Source organism: Rana temporaria, chromosome 1 (assembly GCF_905171775.1).
Source record: "Rana temporaria chromosome 1, aRanTem1.1, whole genome shotgun sequence".
Lineage (NCBI taxonomy): Eukaryota > Metazoa > Chordata > Amphibia > Anura > Ranidae > Rana > Rana temporaria.
The window spans coordinates 145,618,224-145,632,878 of NC_053489.1; the positions used below are offsets into that span (position 1 = coordinate 145,618,224).

General features: G+C 39.0%; 1 protein-coding gene across 5 annotated transcripts in view; it reads right to left on the reverse strand.

The window, feature by feature from the left end:
* The window catches only part of SEMA6A (semaphorin 6A), a 283,298-nt gene extending 272,908 nt beyond the window's left edge, over window positions 1-10,390 (reverse strand). For 2 of the 5 annotated variants that reach the window (XM_040343921.1, XM_040343913.1), the window contains exon 1: window positions 10,032-10,388. The gene's annotated coding sequence lies outside the window, so the exon portion shown is untranslated. Of the gene's footprint in view, window positions 1-10,031 lie in introns of all 5 variants that reach the window. The other 3 variants (XM_040343904.1, XM_040343895.1, XM_040343886.1) reach the window with 2 other exon arrangements.
* Between the last annotated feature and the right edge of the window lie 4,265 nt (window positions 10,391-14,655).

Below are 14,655 nucleotides of genomic sequence, written 5' to 3' on the forward strand. Positions count from 1 at the left end.
CAACTGAGATTTGAACTGTCTATGGCCGGCCTAAGGCTGGCAATACATTATACAATTTTCTTATACAATTACCTTTATATTTACCTTTAATTATGTAGTGCAAGAGCCTGCCTGATTGCATGCAAATTAAAAGGTTTTTTTTTTTTTTTTGGTCATATTATATGATTTTAGTAGATCTAAAAAATAAAAATTGAACAGTGTAGCACCAAAGTGAAAAATACAGTACCCATAATATCCAAAAATATATTTTTCACGTTAGTAAAATAAATGCTAATGGGTAACCGTTTTCCAGACTTTGTTCCTTTCAAAAGCCTGCTACTGGGTTTGTTAATGAGAAGACTGCTAATGGTCTCCTTATAATGTATCAGAACCTAGGCAATTTACCAAAACCTTCAGTACTACTAAATATAAAATTAAAACCAATTTGGAAAGGTACAAATAAACAAGGGTTAAAGCATGGCCCCCCATTTGGGTCAAAGCTTAGACATGTTTTATAAACACAATTACCTGAATTGCATTTAAAAGGCCTAAACACTCTCATTAGCCTGGACATTTATCACGGAGTGTGATGAAAAGCAATCCTTACTCTTGCTGATGGATTAAAGTAACCTTCCCTTCTCTGAACCTTCTTTCTTTTTAAATGTTATGAAGAACAAAGAAAAAAATAAATGATATACCCTGGAAAAAAAAAAACATATCAGCTGGATGTTCACATAACAAGGTCCACAGAGACATCGAGGAGTTGCCTCTTTTAATCCAATACTGAATAATGTTGGATAGGGGCTCTCTGTTCTTTCTCAAGCTCGGCTTCTGCCAAAATAACTGCAAGGCTTGCAAGTCCTGTTATACAGAGAGCCTTCCCCAAGGCACCCCAACACTATCTGAGGCCCCGGTGCTATGGCAACCGCATAAAAAAGCGCCTTCCATGATTAATAGATGAAGATCAGGCAACAGTGTAGCTATCTATCGCTAGGCCATAATTTAAAGATGCTGGAGGAATTAACTAAAGAGCAAAAACAGAACAGAAAAGCTGACAGCTGAAGTAGGAAAGGCAAACACAGAATAAGAAATTTCAGCAAGAATACAAACATAAAATAAAAAACAAACAACAAAAAAGGTGAAAACATGGATGTGTAGCTCCACCTCGTCACCAAACCTTTGTTCTTTCAATGGCCGTGAGGGTTTATTATACAGGTATGAAGGCAACCGAGGAGATTATCGTCAATGAGATTAACCTTTCAACCAATGATCAGAGGAGGTTAGGTGACCTCCTTTAAAATGATCAATTCTATGAACGAAAGAAAGGCTACTTGGGACTGCGTATTTCTGTTCCTCTTGGGGGTGGGGGAGGGGGATTATATAAAACGCTATTCTCGATCGCCTGAGTGCTTCTTGGGCTTATGTAAAATTGATGAAGGCTGAATCATTTAACAAGTAGATGTCCTTTATAGGAAAAAAAAAAAAAAGGGGTCTCGGAATAGTACTAAAGCCCTATCTTTTATATTTACATAACAAAAAAAAAAAAAAAACACACGGCCAAAAATTTTTGTGGATCAAATAAAGTTCTATTTGTTTTCATGTTCCGACTTTCACAACAAAAACAATTGACTTTTAAAAAGGGGATTATATGGAGCAAAATTAAGCATTTGTGCAAATCAAATACAAGCATCCGAAAAATAATAAAATAGCTAGTTAGGCATTGCATCAACAGCGAATAAACTATGAAGAAGGCTTTACTGATTAAGACTGTGAAGACTTACACTTGTAACCAAATCTCTCATCTACAGCATATTTAAGGTTTTTTTTTTTTCCTTCTTCCTCTCCCTTTTAATACAACCCATAAAAGGTTGAATGAAATTCCGTACTGTCTACACAATACAGGAGAAGAGTGCCCCTAGTGGCCAGGCTAGCGTTAAACAAATAAATACTATATGTATTCTTTAAACATAGATCATTCAACATAGCACAGCGGCTACGTTTTCATTCTTTATTTTCACCTTATATGAACAACATTTGACGTTAAAAACGATGCTAATAGTCTACCTTTGTGATAGATTTATGACAGAAAAATTACAGGAGCACCCATAAAACACACTTATTTGTTAGCATTGTAAACCTAATAAAAAAAATGTGACAACTGCACATCAAGGGTAAAGATTTTCACAAAACTACTGGCTCAATCAACATGTCTATGAAAAAAAAAAAAAAATACCATAGTGAGGGAATTTATTAAAAGACTGGAGAAGAGAGAATCTAGAGCAGCAGTGCATGGCAACCAATTATCTTCTAGCTTTTATTTTCAAAGCTTCAAATGAACAAGCGAGGCTAGAAACGGATTGTTGATTGCATGGCTGCTCCAGATTCTGTCTGCTCTAGTTTTAGAACCCCCTCCCATATCTAAAAAAGAAAAAAAAAAAAAAGGGATTTTTTAGTGATGTCCTCTAGACCAGTGTTTCTCAACGCACCCCAACAGGTCAGGTTTTCCCTTAGATGAAACGGCTGTGGTAATTACTAAGGCAGTGAAACTGATCAAATCACCTGTGCAAAATAATGGAAAGCCTGAAAACATGACCTGTTGGGGCGCCTTGAGGACTGCAGTTGAGAAACATTGCTCTAGACCATGGAAAGTAATGGCTTTTGGTAAGTTTAGTGCAGTCAAGATGATCTGTACATGTATAAAATGTGTCAAACCACCAATACAGAATTTTATAGCCGATTTTTGTATTTAGAAGGTTTACCGGTTACTTCAGAAACACCATTGACAAGTGACTGCTGTGACAGAGTGGAAAGTGACGGGTTGGGGATATTTACTGAAGGCAAATCCACTTTGCACTGCAAGTGCACTTGGAAATGCAGTAGATCTGAGGGGGACATGCAAGGAGAATAAAAATAAAAAAAATAAAAAAACACACACACCGCTGCATTTCTGCTTGTATGTTAATGGATGATAAAATCAGCAGAGCTTCCCCTCACATCTAAAGAGGATGCACTTTCAAGTGAAAAATGGATTTGCCTTTAGTAAATCAACCCCATAGTATAGAGAGCTCATGTAAAAAAAAAACAAGAGCACAACATATGATTGGGGGGGGGGGGGGGGGTTTAAGCTCCATTGTACATTTCTGAAATCAAAATGTTCTACAACATATATTGCATGGTACATATGAGAAAAACATCAGAATCTAATATATTAAATATGCCTAGGCATAAACATTAAATATGCCAAGGAAATCCCTGTAAAGCATTTAACCAGATCTCTACTGCAGAGCCTAATCCAAGCAATAAAAAAAAAAAAAAAAAGACGGACCAGTTGGGAACCAATGTTCCAAACGTCTGTTTGACCATATCCACCAATATATTAGTGGTTAGCCAGAGGAAACCAACAGGACTGCATTTCCAAATTCCTGTCTTGGGTTTACAAAAGAAAAAAAAAAAACACATGTGGTTGGGATTATTTAAAGAAGCAGTGGTCTGCTGCGCATGGACCACCAGCTTTACCAATTAACTAACCAGTTTACCTGCCAAAACTACTAAAGGAAGGCAATGCAGCAAACTCCCCAAGTTCTGCCTCAAAGATGAAAGCAACCTTTCCTGACAGCCCAATTCCTTTTCTTATTTCAACCATTAAGCAGACAAAGGGAAAAAAAAAAAAAAAAAACAACAACATTGAAACCTGAGGTCATCATAAAAGAAACAACTTGTCACGCCACAATTGCCATTGTTTAATTAATGGTCTAAGAACTTTACACAAAATAGAGAAATAGCCTGAAGTAAGGAGCAAGCTATTGCAAATCCTACAAATGGCCACTAGGGGACCTCAAGCACAAATCACTCATTTAAACCCTTTATATATACACACACACACACACACACACACACACACACATGGTTCTGCATTTAATATAGCAATCCAAAGAGCAATGATGGTGTTGCAAAGTACAGCAATCAATTTCCAGTTTAGTGAAGAGAGATCACTTAAAATTCAGATTGTTATTGTCATTTTTTTTTTGTCTTAATAATTGTTAATTGACAAAAATCAACAAATTTTATTTAAAAAAAGTTTTCCTTTACTAGAATACAAACAATAAAAAAATAAAACACACTTTGAAACAAGGAGTAAACTGTATCATTGGACACATCTGAGATAAGAAAAGTAGGTAACCAGCTAAGTTTTCACAGTCAGCTTTCCCCAACATGGCCTTTCTCCAGTGGTGGCGTTATCACAAAATAAATTAATTCCGCCTTTGATGTAATGAGTGGCAGACAAACAAAAAGAAAGACAACAGTAGTGCGGCCACTTTATCTGTCAGCGCTGCACAATGTCCCCTTTTTAAAATGTCAGCCTGTGGAGCTGGCAAAGCAAATGAAGGAGTTTCCTTTTGTAATTTAAAACAACCATACAAACAAATTTGCTGTCATCTATACAAAAAACACATCCTTGGATTTATCACAGGATATACACCCTGGCAGGTCTGGCAATAAAGGCACCTTCTTGTCTAACCCTAAAAGACCCCTTACCAATTTCAATGCATTTAGCAGGCTGCTCTCCCACACAGCTAGCTCAGGAAGGAGCTCCAGCCTGATTTTATCTTCAAGTAGCCGTGTATTAGAAAGCCATGTGTCTTAGGACAATATATACACAAGAAGCTATACATTTCACCTCGCTTAGCTAGTTAAAGAGCTTGCTTAAGCATATCGCTCAACACATCAAAACTTAAAATCGCCTTAAGAGAACAAAAACACAAGGCATGATTCAGATACCATATAAAAAAAATAAAATAAAAAAATAAATAAAAAATAACCACACACACACACACACCACACAAAATGTGCTTATTGTGCAATCTAGGATTACTACCATAGGGGTGATCAGTATACAACTAAACATTTAGTGCTAGGAAAAATTTCACCTCCAACATTTACAAAACTTAAGCCAAAGCAGCAATATTTTACACATGTAACGGACTTAGCAAAAACAATGTTTTCGTTTACAGTTTAGTTTACATGATTTAGCAACAATGTTTCAGTCATATATGTGATACAAAACAAAAAGTTGCAAAAGAAGTTTGAGAATAGGATACATTTTGAACTAGTCATCTATTATTGTTGGGTTACAATTCATGCACCAAGGGCCAGATTCTCGTAGATCCGCGTATCTTTGCGCAGGCGTAACGTATCGATTTACGTTACGCCTCCGCAACTTAGACGGGCAAGTGCTGTATACTTGCTCCGTAAGTTGCGGCGGCGTAGCGTAAATCAGCCGGCATAAGCCCGCCTAATTCAAATGTGGAACAGGGGGGGCGTGTTTTATGTAAATAACTTGTGACCCAATGTGATTGACGTTTTTCACGAACGACGCATGCGCCGTCCGTGGACATATTGCATTGCTCCAAATACGCCACAAGGACCTATTGGTTTCGACGTGAACGTAAATTACGTCCAGCCCCATTCACGGACGACTTACGCAAACGACCTAAAATTTTTCAAATTTTGACGCAGGAACGACGGCCATACTTAACATTGGTACACCGCATTTACGCCTCATATAGCAGGGGTAACTTTACGCTGGGAAAAGCCTAACGTAAATGGCGTATCTGTACTGCGTCAGCCGGGCGTACGTTCGTGAATTCGCGTATCTAGCCGATTTACATATTTTGATGTGTAAATCAGCGTACACGCCCCTAGCGGCCAGCGTAAATGTGCAGTTACGCTGGTCGGATCTAATAGGAATCAATGCGTAACCGATTCTAAGAATCAGGCGCATAGATACGACCGCCCAGACTCAGAGATACGACGGTGTATCTGGAGATACGCCGTCGTATCTCATTTGTGAATCTGGGCCCAAGTTATCAGTGTTGGAAAATGACTATCCTCACTAGTTGACAAGCATCTATTGTATTTAAAAAGCTTTTAATGCACAAATAATGAAGTCAACAGGACATAACCAACCTTGTCAATAACGTCTGATTATGCACTTTGGTCTCAGAAGCTTCAATAAAAAGAAGGTTTGCTTTTGAGATTAATATAAAAGATGGATTTGGAAAAGCACCATAAATTCCAAAACAAATCAATGGTGTCTACTCTCCAGATTGGAGCCATGGGTCTGTCCAATTTAGGGCGAGTTAATTATTAAACTTCTAGAGCTTGGGGCAGGCAGGCTGGACAGTACGGGGCAGGCAGGCTGGACAGTACGGGGCAGGCAGGCTGGACAGTACGGGGCAGGCAGGCTGGACAGTACGGGGCAGGCAGGCTGGACAGTACGGGGCAGGCAGGCTGGACAGTACGGGGCAGGCAGGCTGGACAGTACGGGGCAGGCAGGCTGGACAGTACTGGGCAGGCAGGCTGGACAGTACGGGGCAGGCAGGCTGGACAGTACAGGGCAGGCAGCAAGCATTCCTAGCTGAATTTTTATGGCTTTTCTATTTTTGTGGACTGCAGCACATTAACTACACTGTAAACACTTTCCTCCTCTACTATCTATGCTATTAATACTTTATCATTGGAGCCTGAGCTTTTTCCCTTATCCCAGCAATACATCCCATCCAAGCTCAATAAAAAAAAAACAGATCACTGAAATGCCCACATGTGTATTGAGTGCAGCACATTGATCCAGATGAGACTTAAACAGGCCCTTCTCTTATTTTTGCTGGCTTAGTACATTGAAAATGGGAATGACAAATCAAAGCGACTCAGGACCATCAAGAAACGACTCCTGACAGGGCGGTTAAAAAGCAGAAGCATGCTTAAGGGAAATAAGGATTTTTATATTGTATTGCCATTAGCAGAGTCGGTGCTGTGGGCACAATTGACTTCCTTGGAGCAATGAAACAGCCGGGAGTCCAGATTACAAGGTACTGCAGACACACAGCAGACACTCTGGTTTTGCACAATTAACCTTTGTTGTGTCTTCCGGGCACTGCTTATGTATTTTCTACTCTAGCAATAGAGAAATCTATGTTAATGTAATCATTGGAACCTAAATCTCCCCTATTACTCATTGGGTACAAAGGAAAAGCCATTCCGCTCTGTGCCCTGCACATTCCTTCATTAAGCACTAATGGCTTCATTTAACCATTTAATTGCCATGAGGCCCCTGTGCAACAATTGTACCCTATACAGATCACTGCACAGAGTTAACCTTGGATTGGTACTGGGTGGTGGTTAGCACCCACTCTTGGCACTTGTATGTTTGTTGTGATGGAACGACTTGTTTTTCCTGCCCAGATCCATGGCAGGCATTTTATTGTAATGATCTTATTTCGCTGTAGGGCCCCATTGGGACTCAGGCAGCCCACCAACTCTGACTTTCTGCTCCATTTCCTCAAATGTACCAAGCAGAAGCAGGCTCCATAAGGCAGCAGGGAAAACAACACATGGGGGGGGGATTTACAGGCAGCTTCCCAAAGCTCCTACTAGCTCTCGTCTAAATTCACAGCCAGAGCACTTAGAGAACATTACTCTCAGATGACTGACTATCATACACTGGGGAGGGCAGAGCACCAGTCACTGTGCACTTGTGTAGCGAGCACATTAGGAGGCTGATGATGGTGCACTACAAGAGACAGATGCCAGTGTAGCACAGTAGGCATGACGCATGTGACCATACCCAGGGTAGGCAAATTACAGTGTTCTACAGAAGCCGGGTGGCAGAACCCAACACAAGGCAAAAGGGATGATGACAGGGCAGTGCCATAGAGGAGGCAAATAGGTAGTGCCTCACATGGCAGTGCCTCACAGAAAGACATGAGAAACTTGACTATATCCTAAAATATACAGACACATACCAGTGGCAGGAAGGCAAGAGGCTGATGACAGTGCCTCAGTGAAAGGAAATGTCAATTAGGCAGTGCCACGCACAGAAGGCATGAGGGGCATGATTGTACCCTAACACAACAGTGCTTCACAGAAGATACAAGATGACAGAGCCCCACAAAAGGCAGTGTTCCCCATGAGGCAGACGACAAAACCCCCACAGAAAACACTTGACTGTACCCTAAAAATAAGAACAGGAAAGTGCCCCATAGCAGACATATGACTGTAGCCTAAAATAGCCACATGACAGTGCCCCATAGAAAGCAGGTGGCAGTACTCCATCATAGGCAAGATGAAGATGACAGTCACCCACAGAAGGCTGATAGCAACTGACAGTGCTCAATTACCAAGCAGTGGCCCATATCATCCACCAGGCAGTGCCCCATACTAAGCAGTGGACCATAGCAGGCAGTGCCCCACAATAAGGAGTGGACCATAGTAGGCACCATGCAGTGCCCCACAGTAAGCAGTGGACCACAGCAGGCACCACACAGTGCCCACTTACTAAGCAGTGGACTAAAGTAGGCACAATGCAGTGCCCAGATACTAAGCAGTGAATCTTAGCAGGCACCAGGCAGTGCCCCAATACTAAGCAGTGAACACCGGGCAGTGCTCATTTACCAAGCAGTGGACTATAGTAGGCACCAGGCAGTGCCCTATACTAAGCAGTGGACCTAGCAAACACCAGGAAGTGCCCAATTACTAAGCAGTGGACGATAGTAGGCACCAGGCAGTGCTCCAAACTAAGCAGTGGACCATAGTAGGACACCAGGCAGTGCCCCATACCAAGCAGTGGACCAAAAAAAACACCAGGCAGTGCCCCATACCAAGCAGTGGACCATAGTAGGCACCAGGCAGTGCACCATACCAAGCAGTGGACCATAGTAGACACCAGGCAGTGCCCCATAGTAGACACCAGGCAGTGCCCAATTACTAAAGCAGTGGACTAAACTATGCACAATGCAGTACCCAATTGCTAAAGCAGTGGGCCATAGCATGCACCAGGCAGTGCCCCATACTAAGTAGCTGACTATAGTAGCCACAATTCAGTCCTATACTAAGCAGAACCTAGAACCAGGCAGAGTCCCACACTAAGCAGTGGACCATAGCAGGTACCGGGCAGTGCCTCATACTAAGTAGTGGACCATAGTAGACACCAGGCAGTGCACAATTACTAAGCAGTAGCCACAATTTAGTGCCCTATACTAAGCAGTGAACCTAGTAAACACCAGGCAGTTCCCCACACTAGGCAGTGGACCATCGCAGGCACTAGGCAGTGCCTCATACTAAGCAGTGGACTGTCGTAGGCACCAGGCAGTGCCTCATACTAAGCAGTGGACTGTCGTAGGCACCAGGCAGTGCCCCATACTAAGCAGTGGACTGTCGTAGGCACCAGGCAGTGCCCCATACTATGCAGTGGGCCATAGTAGGCACCAGGCAGTGCCCACATACTAAGCAGTGGGCCATAGTAGGCACCAGGCAGTGCCCACATACTAAGCAGTGGGCCATGGTAGCCACAATGCAGTGCCCCTACTAAGCAGTGGACCATGGTAGTCACAATGCAGTGCCCCTACTAAGCAGTGGACCATGGTAGCCACAATGCAGTGCCCCTACTAAGCAGTGGACCATAGCAGGCACCAGGCAGTGCCCCCAGAAGTCAGAACAAGCAGGAGGTGCCTGCCAGTTACTCTGCCCTAGATCCATTCCTGGAACCAACTTTGCTGTCACAAATCTCATTACACTTCTGCAAAGTGCATGGCATGAACTTGCCAAGTGACCTATTTATTAAACTCGAAGCGATCCCCATACAGTAGCCTTGGGAGTGTGCACATCCCTGAGAAGGCAGACTGCAGAGCCCTTGGCTGGATGTGTAGCACAGAAGCCCTGGGTGGATGGTGGGTAGGTGGGTGTGCCAGTATGATCTCTATGGATCCTGCTGCGGAGGACAGTAGTAATGAGGATGGAGGAGAGGACCGATATGTAGGGTGACCCCAGCACGAACCTTTCACCCTTATTAAAGCCCATCAGTGCAGTGCGCTGATCCATAGAGCCAGACAGCCGATGCCAAGTTTCCCGACTGCCAATGGGCATCCCTGTGTTTGCATAGAGATGTGGGGGTGCCCGATCCCCCTCTTGTCCCCCCTCCTGTACTCCCCTCCCCACCCATACACACAGCCCCATTGATTCCTAGAAGCACACAATGACAATGGCAGGCAGCCTACCTTGGGAACACAGGCAGTGCACGATCAGCTCATGGAGAGTCCCATTAGTAATCCACTGAGAGGGATCTCTCGGGAAAGACGGATCCAGTAGGCTGTGGTGGGCAATCCTTAGTCATCACTACACATAGAAGGCAATGGGGATCGCTGCACTTTGTTGTGTCTGTAGAGAGATGTGCGATTCCAATGCTAGCAATCCACCCAGCAGAGCTCAGCCAGGGTACACGCCCTCTATAGGACAAGAATGGACAGGTCAGCTTTTTCCTCCGTACTCCCTGCGATCTCCTCCGACCCAAAGCTTGCTCCTCGTACTCACTCACTCACACCGCTACTGACTACTGATCATTGAATCGGAGCTCAGCTCTGCCTCTCCTCTACACAAGCCCCGCCTCTCCTCTTCACGGGACACGCCCACTCCCTGGGACTCATCGCCTGCTCCTGGCACTGCAAAACCCGGAGCGGATCTTCCATGGGGATTAACCCGATCGTACCCGAGGCTCCCAATCTTACATTCCTTCTATAATCCATCATATTCCATGGAGCACGAAGACATCACACCCAATTCTTGTGTATGATCACCGATCCTCAATCATCCAGAGCTGCAGATCATGTATGGCAATGTATTGATAACTCTGAAAATATGACAAGGAAAATGTATTGATAACTCTAGGAAAATACTGAAAATATGACAAGGAAAATGTATTGGTGACTCTAGGAAAATACTGAAAATATGACAAGGAAAATGTATTGATGACTCTAGAAAAATACATAAAATATGACAAGGAAAATGTATTGGTGACTCTAGAAAAATACATAAAATATGACAAGGAAAATGTATTGATAATTCTAGAAAAATACAGAAAATATGACAAGGAAAATATATTGATGACTCTAGGAAAATACAGAAAATATGACTAGAAAAATACAGAAAATATGACAAGGAAAATGTATTGATAACTCTAGAAAAAGCACTGAAAATATGACAAGGAAAATGTATTGATAACTCTAGAAAAAGCACTGAAAATATGACAAGGAAAATGTATTGGTGACTCTAGGAAAACACTGAAAATATGACAAGGAAAATGTATTGATGACTCTAGAAAAATACAGAAAATATGACAAGGAAAATGTATTGATGACTCTAGAAAAATACAGAAAATATGACAAGGAAAATATATTGATGACTCTAGGAAAATACAGAAAATATGACTAGAAAAATACAGAAAATATGACAAGGAAAATGTATTGATAACTCTAGAAAAAGCACTGAAAATATGACAAGGAAAATGTATTGATAACTCTAGAAAAAGCACTGAAAATATGACAAGGAAAATGTATTGGTGACTCTAGGAAAACACTGAAAATATGACAAGGAAAATGTATTGATGACTCTAGAAAAATACAGAAAATATGACAAGGAAAATGTATTGATGACTCTAGAAAAAGCACTGAAAATATGATAAGGAAAATGTATTGGTGACTCTAGGAAAACACTGAAAATATGACAAGGAAAATGTATTGATGACTCTAGGAAAACACTGAAAATATGACAAGGAAAATGTATTGATAATTCTAGAAAAATACAGAAAATATGACAAGGAAAATATATTGATGACTCTAGGAAAATACAGAAAATATGACTAGAAAAATACAGAAAATATGACAAGGAAAATGTATTGATAACTCTAGAAAAAGCACTGAAAATATGACAAGGAAAATGTATTGATAACTCTAGAAAAAGCACTGAAAATATGACAAGGAAAATGTATTGGTGACTCTAGGAAAACACTGAAAATATGACAAGGAAAATGTATTGATGACTCTAGAAAAATACAGAAAATATGACAAGGAAAATGTATTGATGACTCTAGGAAAATACTGAAAATATGACAAGGAAAATGTATTGATGACTCTAGGAAAATACTGAAAATATGACAAGGAAAATGTATTGATGACTCTAGAAAAAACACTGAAAATATGACAAGGAAAATGTATTGATGACTCTAGGAAAATACTGAAAATATGACAAGGAAAATGTATTGATGACTCTGGGAAAATACTGAAAATATGACAAGGAAAATGTATTGATGACTCTAGGAAAACACTGAAAATATGACAAGGAAAATGTATTGATGACTCTAGAAAAATACATAAAATATGACAAGGAAAATGTATTGGTGACTCTAGAAAAATACATAAAATATGACAAGGAAAATGTATTGATAATTCTAGAAAAATACAGAAAATATGACAAGGAAAATATATTGATGACTCTAGGAAAATACAGAAAATATGACTAGAAAAATACAGAAAATATGACAAGGAAAATGTATTGATGACTCTAGAAAAAGCACTGAAAATATGACAAGGAAAATGTATTGATAACTCTAGAAAAAGCACTGAAAATATGACAAGGAAAATGTATTGGTGACTCTAGGAAAACACTGAAAATATGACAAGGAAAATGTATTGATGACTCTAGAAAAATACAGAAAATATGACAAGGAAAATGTATTGATGACTCTAGAAAAATACAGAAAATATGACAAGGAAAATATATTGATGACTCTAGGAAAATACAGAAAATATGACTAGAAAAATACAGAAAATATGACAAGGAAAATGTATTGATAACTCTAGAAAAAGCACTGAAAATATGACAAGGAAAATGTATTGATAACTCTAGAAAAAACACTGAAAATATGACAAGGAAAATGTATTGATGACTCTAGGAAAACACTGAAAATATGACAAGGAAAATGTATTGATGACTCTAGAAAAATACAGAAAATATGACAAGGAAAATGTATTGATGACTCTAGAAAAAGCACTGAAAATATGATAAGGAAAATGTATTGGTGACTCTAGGAAAACACTGAAAATATGACAAGGAAAATGTATTGATGACTCTAGAAAAATACATAAAATATGACAAGGAAAATGTATTGATAATTCTAGAAAAATACAGAAAATATGACAAGGAAAATATATTGATGACTCTAGGAAAATACAGAAAATATGACTAGAAAAATACAGAAAATATGACAAGGAAAATGTATTGATAACTCTAGAAAAAGCACTGAAAATATGACAAGGAAAATGTATTGATAACTCTAGAAAAAGCACTGAAAATATGACAAGGAAAATGTATTGGTGACTCTAGGAAAACACTGAAAATATGACAAGGAAAATGTATTGATGACTCTAGAAAAATACAGAAAATATGACAAGGAAAATGTATTGATGACTCTAGGAAAATACTGAAAATATGACAAGGAAAATGTATTGATGACTCTAGGAAAATACTGAAAATATGACAAGGAAAATGTATTGATGACTCTAGAAAAAACACTGAAAATATGACAAGGAAAATGTATTGATGACTCTAGGAAAATACTGAAAATATGACAAGGAAAATGTATTGATGACTCTGGGAAAATACTGAAAATATGACAAGGAAAATGTATTGATGACTCTAGGAAAACACTGAAAATATGACAAGGAAAATGTATTGATGACTCTAGAAAAATACATAAAATATGACAAGGAAAATGTATTGGTGACTCTAGAAAAATACATAAAATATGACAAGGAAAATGTATTGATAATTCTAGAAAAATACAGAAAATATGACAAGGAAAATATATTGATGACTCTAGGAAAATACAGAAAATATGACTAGAAAAATACAGAAAATATGACAAGGAAAATGTATTGATAACTCTAGAAAAAGCACTGAAAATATGACAAGGAAAATGTATTGATAACTCTAGAAAAAGCACTGAAAATATGACAAGGAAAATGTATTGGTGACTCTAGGAAAACACTGAAAATATGACAAGGAAAATGTATTGATGACTCTAGGAAAACACTGAAAATATGACAAGGAAAATGTATTGATGACTCTAGAAAAAGCACTGAAAATATGACAAGGAAAATGTATTGGTGACTCTAGGAAAACACTGAAAATATGACAAGGAAAATGTATTGATGACTCTAGAAAAATACAGAAAATATGACAAGGAAAATGTATTGATGACTCTAGAAAAATACAGAAAATATGACAAGGAAAATATATTGATGACTCTAGGAAAATACAGAAAATATGACTAGAAAAATACAGAAAATATGACAAGGAAAATGTATTGATAACTCTAGAAAAAGCACTGAAAATATGACAAGGAAAATGTATTGATAACTCTAGAAAAAGCACTGAAAATATGACAAGGAAAATGTATTGGTGACTCTAGGAAAACACTGAAAATATGACAAGGAAAATGTATTGATGACTCTAGAAAAATACAGAAAATATGACAAGGAAAATGTATTGATGACTCTAGAAAAAGCACTGAAAATATGATAAGGAAAATGTATTGGTGACTCTAGGAAAACACTGAAAATATGACAAGGAAAATGTATTGATGACTCTAGAAAAATACATAAAATATGACAAGGAAAATGTATTGATAATTCTAGAAAAATACAGAAAATATGACAAGGAAAATATATTGATGACTCTAGGAAAATACAGAAAATATGACTAGAAAAATACAGAAAATATGACAAGGAAAATGTATTGATAACTCTAGAAAAAGCACTGAAAATATGACAAGGAAAATGTATTGAT